General features: G+C 44.3%; 1 long non-coding RNA gene across 1 annotated transcript in view; it reads left to right on the top strand.

The window, feature by feature from the left end:
• Positions 1-7,801, top strand: part of LOC308053575 — a 112,605-nt gene extending 104,804 nt beyond the window's left edge. The window contains exon 2 of the long non-coding RNA XR_013923670.1: positions 2,980-7,801. This is a non-coding gene — a long non-coding RNA (uncharacterized lncRNA). The remainder of the gene's footprint in view (positions 1-2,979) is intronic.
• Positions 7,802-8,820: the final 1,019 nt, after the last annotated feature.

The raw sequence follows: 8,820 nt of genomic DNA, 5'->3' as shown, positions 1-8,820 counted from the left end.
CATTGTGGAAAAGTAATGAACACCATTTCGAACCCACAACTTGACAAAGGATGTTGGCAGAGCTACCGAGAGTAAGGTGCCATGACACTCTTGCAGTTATAATGATTAACCTATTAATGGGTCTGCAATCATTGTTTGGCAGCATGGCTTGATTTACTTCAAAGAAATTAATATGCCTGTGCTCTAGGAGGAGATTTAATTTTCTTTTTTGTGGGTCTTGGATCCCCAAAGAAAGCAAATGCCTGTAAAAAGACTACACTGACCTTGCTTTTGTTACTCCTTGAAGGCAACAGTGTGCATGTGGGGGCAGGGGATAGGGAAAAAATTGCTTTTGAGAAGGAAAAGGTCTATTCGCTAAAGCATTTGATACTTCCAGGCACCTTCAGTGCGTGCAGAAGAGGAATGCGACACCTTAACTGGGCATCGCATTCCCACAGCTTCCCAGCATCCATCTTTGCAGCCAAACTAAGATCCATGAGCTGGATGACACAGTGCAGAAAGGTGGCCAAAAAAAGGAGGTTTAAAAGTTTCCTTTTCATGGCTCCCCAGATTTTTAAAACTGTATTTGCAAAGAAAACCATTTACAGGAGGGGGTGAAAGCCATTTGGAAAAGCCAGCTCAGTTTAGCTACCTTGATTGACACCACAGTTTAACAAAACCAGAATTCAGCTGTAGTGGGACTTCATGTTACTCGCCCTCACTGCTATGAAAAGGGCTAAAAGCAGAGATTTCAGTATGAGCAGCAGCATCACATTTCTATGTGCTTTACTGTATTCCACAAGGTGATCAGGATTCCAGCTGGTCATTTTGCTTTCATGGTCTTGAACAAACCTCGTGAGTCTGGGTGCATAACATTAGTAAGGCCTGAATAGCTGGTACATAAAGGCTCTGCAAGGGGCTCAATAGCCCAGTCATGAGTCCACACTTAATGGACAACTTTTTCTGAAAAGTCCGGTGGCCCCTCCATTGGGATTTCAGGCAGGGTTTATTCTGCTCCTCTCAGGTGAGAAAAAGCTGCCCAGAATGCCACCGACACTGGGCAACCAGTTGCCTGGAAGTTTTGCCATTGATGTCAGTGGGGCTGGAGTTCAACCATCATTTTAATAGGTAAATAAAAAAAGAAGGCTCCCTTGTTTTGTTGCTGCCCTTCTGCAGCTAGCGGGTCAGTCACTCCCAGGCTGTGGTAGCGGACCTTCAAGGTAAGCAAGTTGCAATATCAACATATTTGTAAACCTGGATTTTCATTCTAGACTTAAATTAGCTCATAGGTAACTGGAAATTTGCATAACGAATCACAGCCAGGGTGAAACTAAATCCAAGTGACTCACAACCGTTGCAACCAACCAAAGGATTCTCATCCTGGCTCTGATGTACACGTGGTTGGAGACAGCTGCAACCTGCGGAAGGGCAGCTTCTGGTATGTGACTTGAAGCCCATGCTGTGTACAGCAGGCGGTTCTCATAGGGACTGTGCTGCCACTGGCCTCTTCATCTCTTGGCAGACTCCACCGTACAGGCTTTTCAGTCCGGGCTCTCAACAAAGTCTAAAAGAATTAGCTGTCTACTGCTACCAGAAGCCAAGAGGATTTGGATACCCGGCACTGCTTGGCTCCTTTGCAACCCTCAGCTTCAAACAGTTCCTCAGTATTTCATGGCATTCTTTGCTAGAAACAAATCATCTCTCCAACCAAAAAGAAAATCAATTTGTAAAAATGAGTAGTAGGGCAGCTGTCTTTCATGCCCTGCTCTCCGTGCAGAAGCTAACCAGGTTGCTAAGGGTTAAATCCGATCTTGAATTGGCCCAATCGGGTTCTTTTTTGCCATCTTATTAGGTTAAATAAATAGAAACTTTTTGCAATATCCATCCATAACGATAAGCAATTCCCACTATAATGGATGGCTAATATATAAATTCAGCCCACATCAGTTTTGTGTCAACTAGCAAAAACAGAAACAATGGAAACTAGACAGTCATGGCTCTGCATAGGTCAACAACCAAGGTTATCTGTATTCAATTACTGGTATCTGCAAACTTGCATACTGTCAGCTGATCATAGACTAAATGAAAACTTATCATGCACAGAGGCAGCAAATACATTTATTTGAAGCAGGCATCATATTAGTGTGCTGGTTTTACTGTGGTTAAGGGAAAAAAAGGGGTTATCAGTCTTTGGGGAAATTCTTTCAAATATAACCTGCAGCAAATATCTAAAATTGGGGATTATCTATCTTATAAATCTTTGTTCGAAAAGTAGAAAAGGAACAGAAATTGCTCCATAGCCCTCTAAGACGATAAATTATATTATTTAACAATAGATAAACTTAGGGCACCTTTCCTGTGGTACAGCCCTATTGTGAATTAAGCTTTAATCTGCTTCACCTCAACATCTGTTCGGTGGAACCAAAGATCTGGCTGTATTGGACACAGACAATAATTTGTTTGTTAACCACTTCTCCGGAACAATATATCATTTCAGAAAACAAAGCCTACTAACGCGACGCATATTTATCTGTTTCCTCTATCTGTGTTCCTTTTTCCATAAGTGCAAGTTCAGGCTTTTGAAATGTTTTTCTAGCGATAATTTGTGATGCTGTTAGATTCATAACCCTGGAAAAATAGATTATTTTTTTTCAAGTTTTTTTTTCATCTTTGACCAACAGATGTTCTGTTCAAAATCTGAAAGTACTCATGATGTATGTACTAGCAAATTATAATTGTTAACGCCCCTGTGGAAGGAAAATGTCAATAAATATTTGCTATCACTAGACTGTTTGGAAACAAAGGCATTTTGCTTCACAGAAGTTCATGTGCTCAACCTTCCTATTAGGCTTTTCCAGCAGTCTATTCAATTAGATGTTTAACATTTTGCTTGTTTTCAGAAAAGGAAGTGAAAAATAACTTCACAGAAACAAAAATAAAACATAAAAGCTTGTGGTCATCCTGTATACCATTGTAAAGTAACACTTTAACTCGTTTCAGTGATACAAAGGTGACCACAGAAACAAGCCGTGATCCAGCTCCAGCATTGTGCCGCTGCACACTGAAGTGGCAATCGAGGAATAAAAAACCATCTGGGATTGTGATGCAGGTAAATGTCCAAACATCTGTCTTCTAATGAGAGCTGTCCACCCCTATAGAAGGCTCCCCTGGCCAGACGACTTTGCTAAAAACCATATTTACCTGCAAGTCTCCACCTCTGGTGACAGACACAGTGTTCAGTTGGCTGATACTTCCCACTAGTATTTTTAAAGGTCAGGCTCATCCCTCCATTGAGGAGGCTAAACCTTCTCTCTTTCTTTCTTTCTTTCTTTTGTCTTGAAACAAGCAAGTTGCTATAATTTCCAACGACAGGATGGTGAGACTATCAGACCTATCCTGCAGAAATATCACAAAGCCATATCCTGCCAGTTCAGTGAAGAACTCTACACCATTCTTGTCTTATATTGTTTCGTGTTGTAGTCTCTTCCACTCTGTTCTATAGCTCATTGCATTCTTTCATCTTCCTCGTCCTGTCACTGGGTGTGTCCAAACCCCTTATAGTGCTATCCAGAAGAACAGGACTAATGTATAACACATGCCATGATGATTCGGGGAATCAATCTCTGTACCTCTAAAATTAATTCCATTTTATAGCATGGACTGCACTGCATCTGTTTCAGAAAGCAAACCCCATATGGACTGGAGTTTTCTGGCCATGTCTATGGCCTTTTGTCCTCTCAGTGACGCAATGACCATAGGAAGTGCAGGATACATCCTTATACCTGGCTACAGGGCTAACAGTGGAGCATCATTAAAATGGGAAAAATCAGCCATGCAAATCAGACAGAGAAATGGCTGCCACCCAAGGCAGAGGAACTTTTCCAAGTCTGAATCCCATGCAGGCAGCAACGTAGTAACTGTTTGTTTTGTGGATTCATTTGATGAGCTGATAGAGCTGATAAGAGGGTACCTGAGGTGTTGCACAAATCAGGAGAGACTGAGAATACATGTTTCTGAGAAGTCGGAGGCAGGAATTTGTGTCTAGAAGAAGAATTGTGACCTACTTAGAAGAATCTGACTTAAGCCCCAAATAATGCTCTTGCTCAAGCATGAATTACAAGCAGCTGAAGAAAGATGAGCTTTTGCACTTGTGCTCTAGCCAAGTTTGCCCACATCTAATGAGGAAAAGTACGACTCAGTGCCATTTTGTATTCCCGTGATGTGGTGCAGATGGAGAAGCTGCTCCGAGTGCAGGTCCAGAAGCCGCTCACCCACTCCTGCAGGCACTTCGCGCGTCCTGCCTCATGCCTTTCCTTGCAGAGCCTGGAGCTGGAAAGCATCAGGTTTGAGAGCAGAGGGAGCAGCAGTAGCAGTGAGAAGCTGCCTTACAAATGGGAACGGGAGCTGGCAGCAGCACTGGTGCATCAGGGATGGACCAGGCTGGAGAAAAAGAATCAAAAGCCTCGTGGCCAGAAGCTTGGAGAGTTCGAGAGCAGCAGTCACCCATGGAGGGAGGGGAAATGCGAAGCTATTGCACCTAAACGCAGGTGCAATAGTCTCAGTATGGTAAAATTCCCAGGGACAAAGAGGATGGTGAAAATATGGGTCACATTTCACCCCTGTGCTGGGTAGGTGTCTCACTGTGTGTTGAGTCTGGGTGGATGCCTTGTGTGTTGTGTGTTGTTTGGGCCAAAGTCCCACAGACAGAAAAAGCAAGTCCAAATTGAAAGATTCTATGAGTCAGTCTTCTGATGAAAGAGAGGAACGTGATGCTGGGGCTGGCAAACATGATACTGCTGTGGGATTAAAAAGAAAAAGCCCTCAGAGAAAGGGAATGCATTTGAAGGGAGAAAAAGCAAGAACATCCAGGGATCCTTCGGACTGATCAGTTGAGATGTTTGTGAATGTGATGAATCAAGAAGGCATCTCTTCATCACATGCACCGGGCTGGGCTTCACACACTCAGCAGAGCTTCCCAGTGTCCAGCAGAGCTGGACCCACCTTCTGCAGGCAAGGGCTGAGTGGACAGGAGAAGGGACGTCTGGGTTGTTGCCTGGACACTGTCTCACAATTTGCAATACCAGGGACTTAAAGTATGTGTATATTATGTAAGCGCAAAGCGTTACCTGCACTCTGGATAAATTTGGGACTTGTTGGTTTATGAGCGCTGTTCAATATAAAACCATTTTAAAATTAACCTGGAAAATCTTCATGTTTCTCTCCTGCCCTGCGAGGCTTCTCCTTTGCTGACAAGCGAATGCCTGGTGCTGCAGGTTTCGTGGCACGGCTTTGACTGCAGAAGCTGCCGGTGCCTTTAATCGAACAGTAGCTGGGCTGTAACCGCCAGCCAGAAGGGCTGGCTCGGCCGTGCCGTCCAGCTGCGCCTCAGACGTGTACGAGCCTGGCCCTTGGCACGCATCGCCAGCCTGATGACCTCAGACGGTGCTTGCAGCAGTAAAGTTGCTCCCAACACCCTTTATTTTCTGTGCCGTAGCTTTCCTACTTCACGGGTGTCACCTACCCCCTAGATATGGCGTTTTGTTCACCTGTTCGTCGGACCCTGAGTGGTTTCCCCACTTGGTTCAGGTTCGCACCCGTTCTCTCCGCTGCACACTGCCAGCTGGCACCTGGTTGGCTTTTCAATGCCACATCCCTGCATCCCCATGTCCCAGCGTGCTGTGGCTTTGGCGGTGGGTGAGCTCTTCCAAGTGTGATGTAGAAGTCAGAAAAAGATACAGAAGAACGGCAGCGTCACATTGACCTTCAGCATCACGGTGCCTCAGTCTGGTTCGAAGGCTGCCTGGGACGCTGACCGAACCGCCCCACACGGGGGTGGGGGAGCGCTGGGCACCGCACAGCCAGCCTGGGTGCACTGCGTGCCACGAGGTGCCACCTCAAGCTCACACGTGACTGCTTGGGCCCAGGCTGGCAACCCCGGCTGGCACTTCCCAGGGCCACGGCTCTACCTGCAACCAGCTCGCGTTAAAGCTCAAGGCTCGACCACCTCGTATTACCTGCAAAAGCAAAAACACTGGGATTATCCGCAACGGCTGTCATCGGCAGCACTGAGCAAGGGGAAAGCAGGAATTGTTCGGCAGGCACAGGACGGAGCAGAACACTGACCATGAAGGACAGCTGAACTCTGCGTGGTTTCATTTAGCAAGAGAAATATGTTCTACAGAAAAGGCCCCGCATTCAAAGATACCATTTTAACTCAGCCACGGCAGCGCTGGCAATCCAGGCAGGGTAAAGGGAGAAGTAGATGAGGCGACTGTTGTCAGAAAACAGTTTCTGGAAAAAATTAAAGTTCTCTTGAGGCATGTAGAAAAATTCCAGGATACTGTATTATTATTGTTATTATTATTACCCTTGATCTTTTGGAAGGTGGGGAGGGAGCACATGCAGTTTTAAAGAAAGAAGACAAGACATCTGTAACCTTTAAAAAAAGAAAAGCACAAAGGCTGCTGGGCTCTCCTTACAACATTTTTAATTATCTTCCCTAAGTTTCCCAAATAAAGACACATTGCATAGAGCCTCACCCAATAAAACTATGTGGGTAAATACAATACCCATTGTCTAATCAATATCATATTGCTCATGGCTTTAGCTTGTTCAATAGCTGAGATCACCGACTCCTGAGTTTGCACCTAAGGATGCCAATATCTGCTTAATGTTGGACAAACTGCATTTGTCATTCCCTCTAACTGAGTTCTTTAATCTCATTAATAACCCACAGATACTAAGATACAGCTTCAAATAAGCTGGCTGGGGTATGCCAGGTTTCCAGCGTGCACTTTTAGCTGAAGCGTTGATGTGCTGTGGGTTAAACAAGCTCACTGGTCCTGCAGAGCTGCAGCTCTCCTGCCCCACCGCTCCTGAACTCGGACCCCCATAAGTGGCAGAAATTGCAAAAAGACAAAAGCCAAGTGAAGCTGTCTGATGCAGAGTGTTAGAAGCCGCGGAAGATAAACGCTGAATTGCATCCTTACTATTTGCACTGCAGCCCCCAGACCACACTGCTCGTTAGCTCAGCGTGTGCAGTGGTGACCTCACCCCTGGGTGCCGGGGACACCTCCTTGCTCCCCACGCCTCGTCCTCCCGAGCTCGCCTGCATATGGCAGCAGACCCGCATGCTCCAGCGTAGGAAGTATGCATCAATAAATTATCTTCATTGGAAACACATTGCAAACAAAATGCAAATGGCAAGAAAGTGCTTGTTCTCAAAGGCCTGTCTTGAGAGTTCATCTACCCAGATTATAAACACTTGGTAAGTATCCTGGTTTTCAGGCTAACTGTCTGTATGGCAGATCCCAGGACTAGGCTCCTGGGATTTCAAAATGTATCATGAAATAAAAACAGCTGCAAGGGAAACTCATATGACTAGGATAGGTGCCATATAGCAATTAACAGCCAGAAGTTTTGATCTGGAAAATCACATTTATTTTAATTGCTTCACTGTTGTGTTCATAAAGAATTTGGCTCATTTGATTATTTTCCTTATTAGATATAGTACTTAACTTTGGAACAATGTAGTCATTAGTTCCATTGTTCCAGGTTTTTCATCGCAGCAGAATGAATGACAGAGACATGTTCTGCAAGGAAGATTGTTTATAAATATTTATCATAGCCTTAACAGATATTTGTGTAATCCATCCTAATTTTTCTAGCACATAATTCACCAGTTATTTAATCTTTTGCATGATGAGTGGCAGGTTTCTTAACCTGCAAGTTCAATAAGGTGTTTAAAGCGTGTGATCTCTTATCACAAGAACAGGAGAGCAGTGCTTCTTTTTTTTCTCTCTCTTTTTTTTTTTTTTTTTTTTTTTTTTAAAAAAAAAGCTTTGAAAGCTTCTATTCTCTCCATTTAGCGGTCTGTTTAAAAAGATGCACGTGTCTGATTGCTTTCACCTCTGTCGCTTATTTATTTTTTGACTCAGCAAAGTGGGATGGATAAACCCTGCCTTCGGAAGCCCCTGCCCGGCTCCCCTGGTACCAGTGTGTGCAGGTGAGGGTGGGAGCGAGGACAGGAGTGAGGATGGGAGCGAGGGCACGGGTGCCCGGCCGCTCGCAGCCTGCAGCCCTGACGCTGTGAACGCGCCTGAGAGAGGCGGTTAGCTGAACCCTACCTTCCATACTATAAAATATGCATAGGCCCTTCTGTGGCAAACGAATCTACTTAATTGAAAGGAATCAGGAGGTGAAAAATGAAATTTGGCAGTTCAGCTCCGCTCTGCCATTTGGTGGTTGTTGTGGGACTCCAGCAAAAGGGAGCTATCACTGCGGGCATAATTTACTTGATTTTTAAGGATCTCTATGAATTCTGGCGACATACCAAGTAGCCATTAGCTACGAGGAGTGTTTCCCGATGCTCATTTGTTTTCCATGTGTGAATTTTTGCTCTTCCAAACTTTCTTTAGAAAAAAAAGTAGGTTTTCTTCATCAATTCCATGTGGAAAATACAACAAAAATCCAGATAATAAATTATTCAAGAAACACAACAGATTTTTTTTTTTTTTAATGGAAAAATACCAGTTCTGGAATCAAACTGTCAGCTTGCTTTGATTTTGATATTTTAAGTTAAGTGTTATAAAATGATATGCTTGTTCACATGCTCAAGGATAGTCTTTCTGGGCAAATTATCCTAAATAGGGTAACTCAATAGCAAAGTAGGCAGGCTTTTAATGCTATTACTATTAGGAAAATACCATTAATATGAGACATATGCAGGATGCTATTACATCAGTAGGCTGCATTCACTTAGGCAGTGTGCAGGAACAGTCCTGTGGATCAGAGTGGAGATGCTGGGCCTTTAACACATGTAGCTTGGCTTAGTCTCGAGGT

The sequence above is a fragment of the Falco punctatus genome (assembly GCF_963210335.1).
Source record: "Falco punctatus genome assembly, chromosome: 14".
NCBI lineage: Eukaryota > Metazoa > Chordata > Aves > Falconiformes > Falconidae > Falco > Falco punctatus.
Note: the sequence above shows the minus strand (reverse complement) of the source record. Positions and strands in the feature narration are given on the sequence as shown.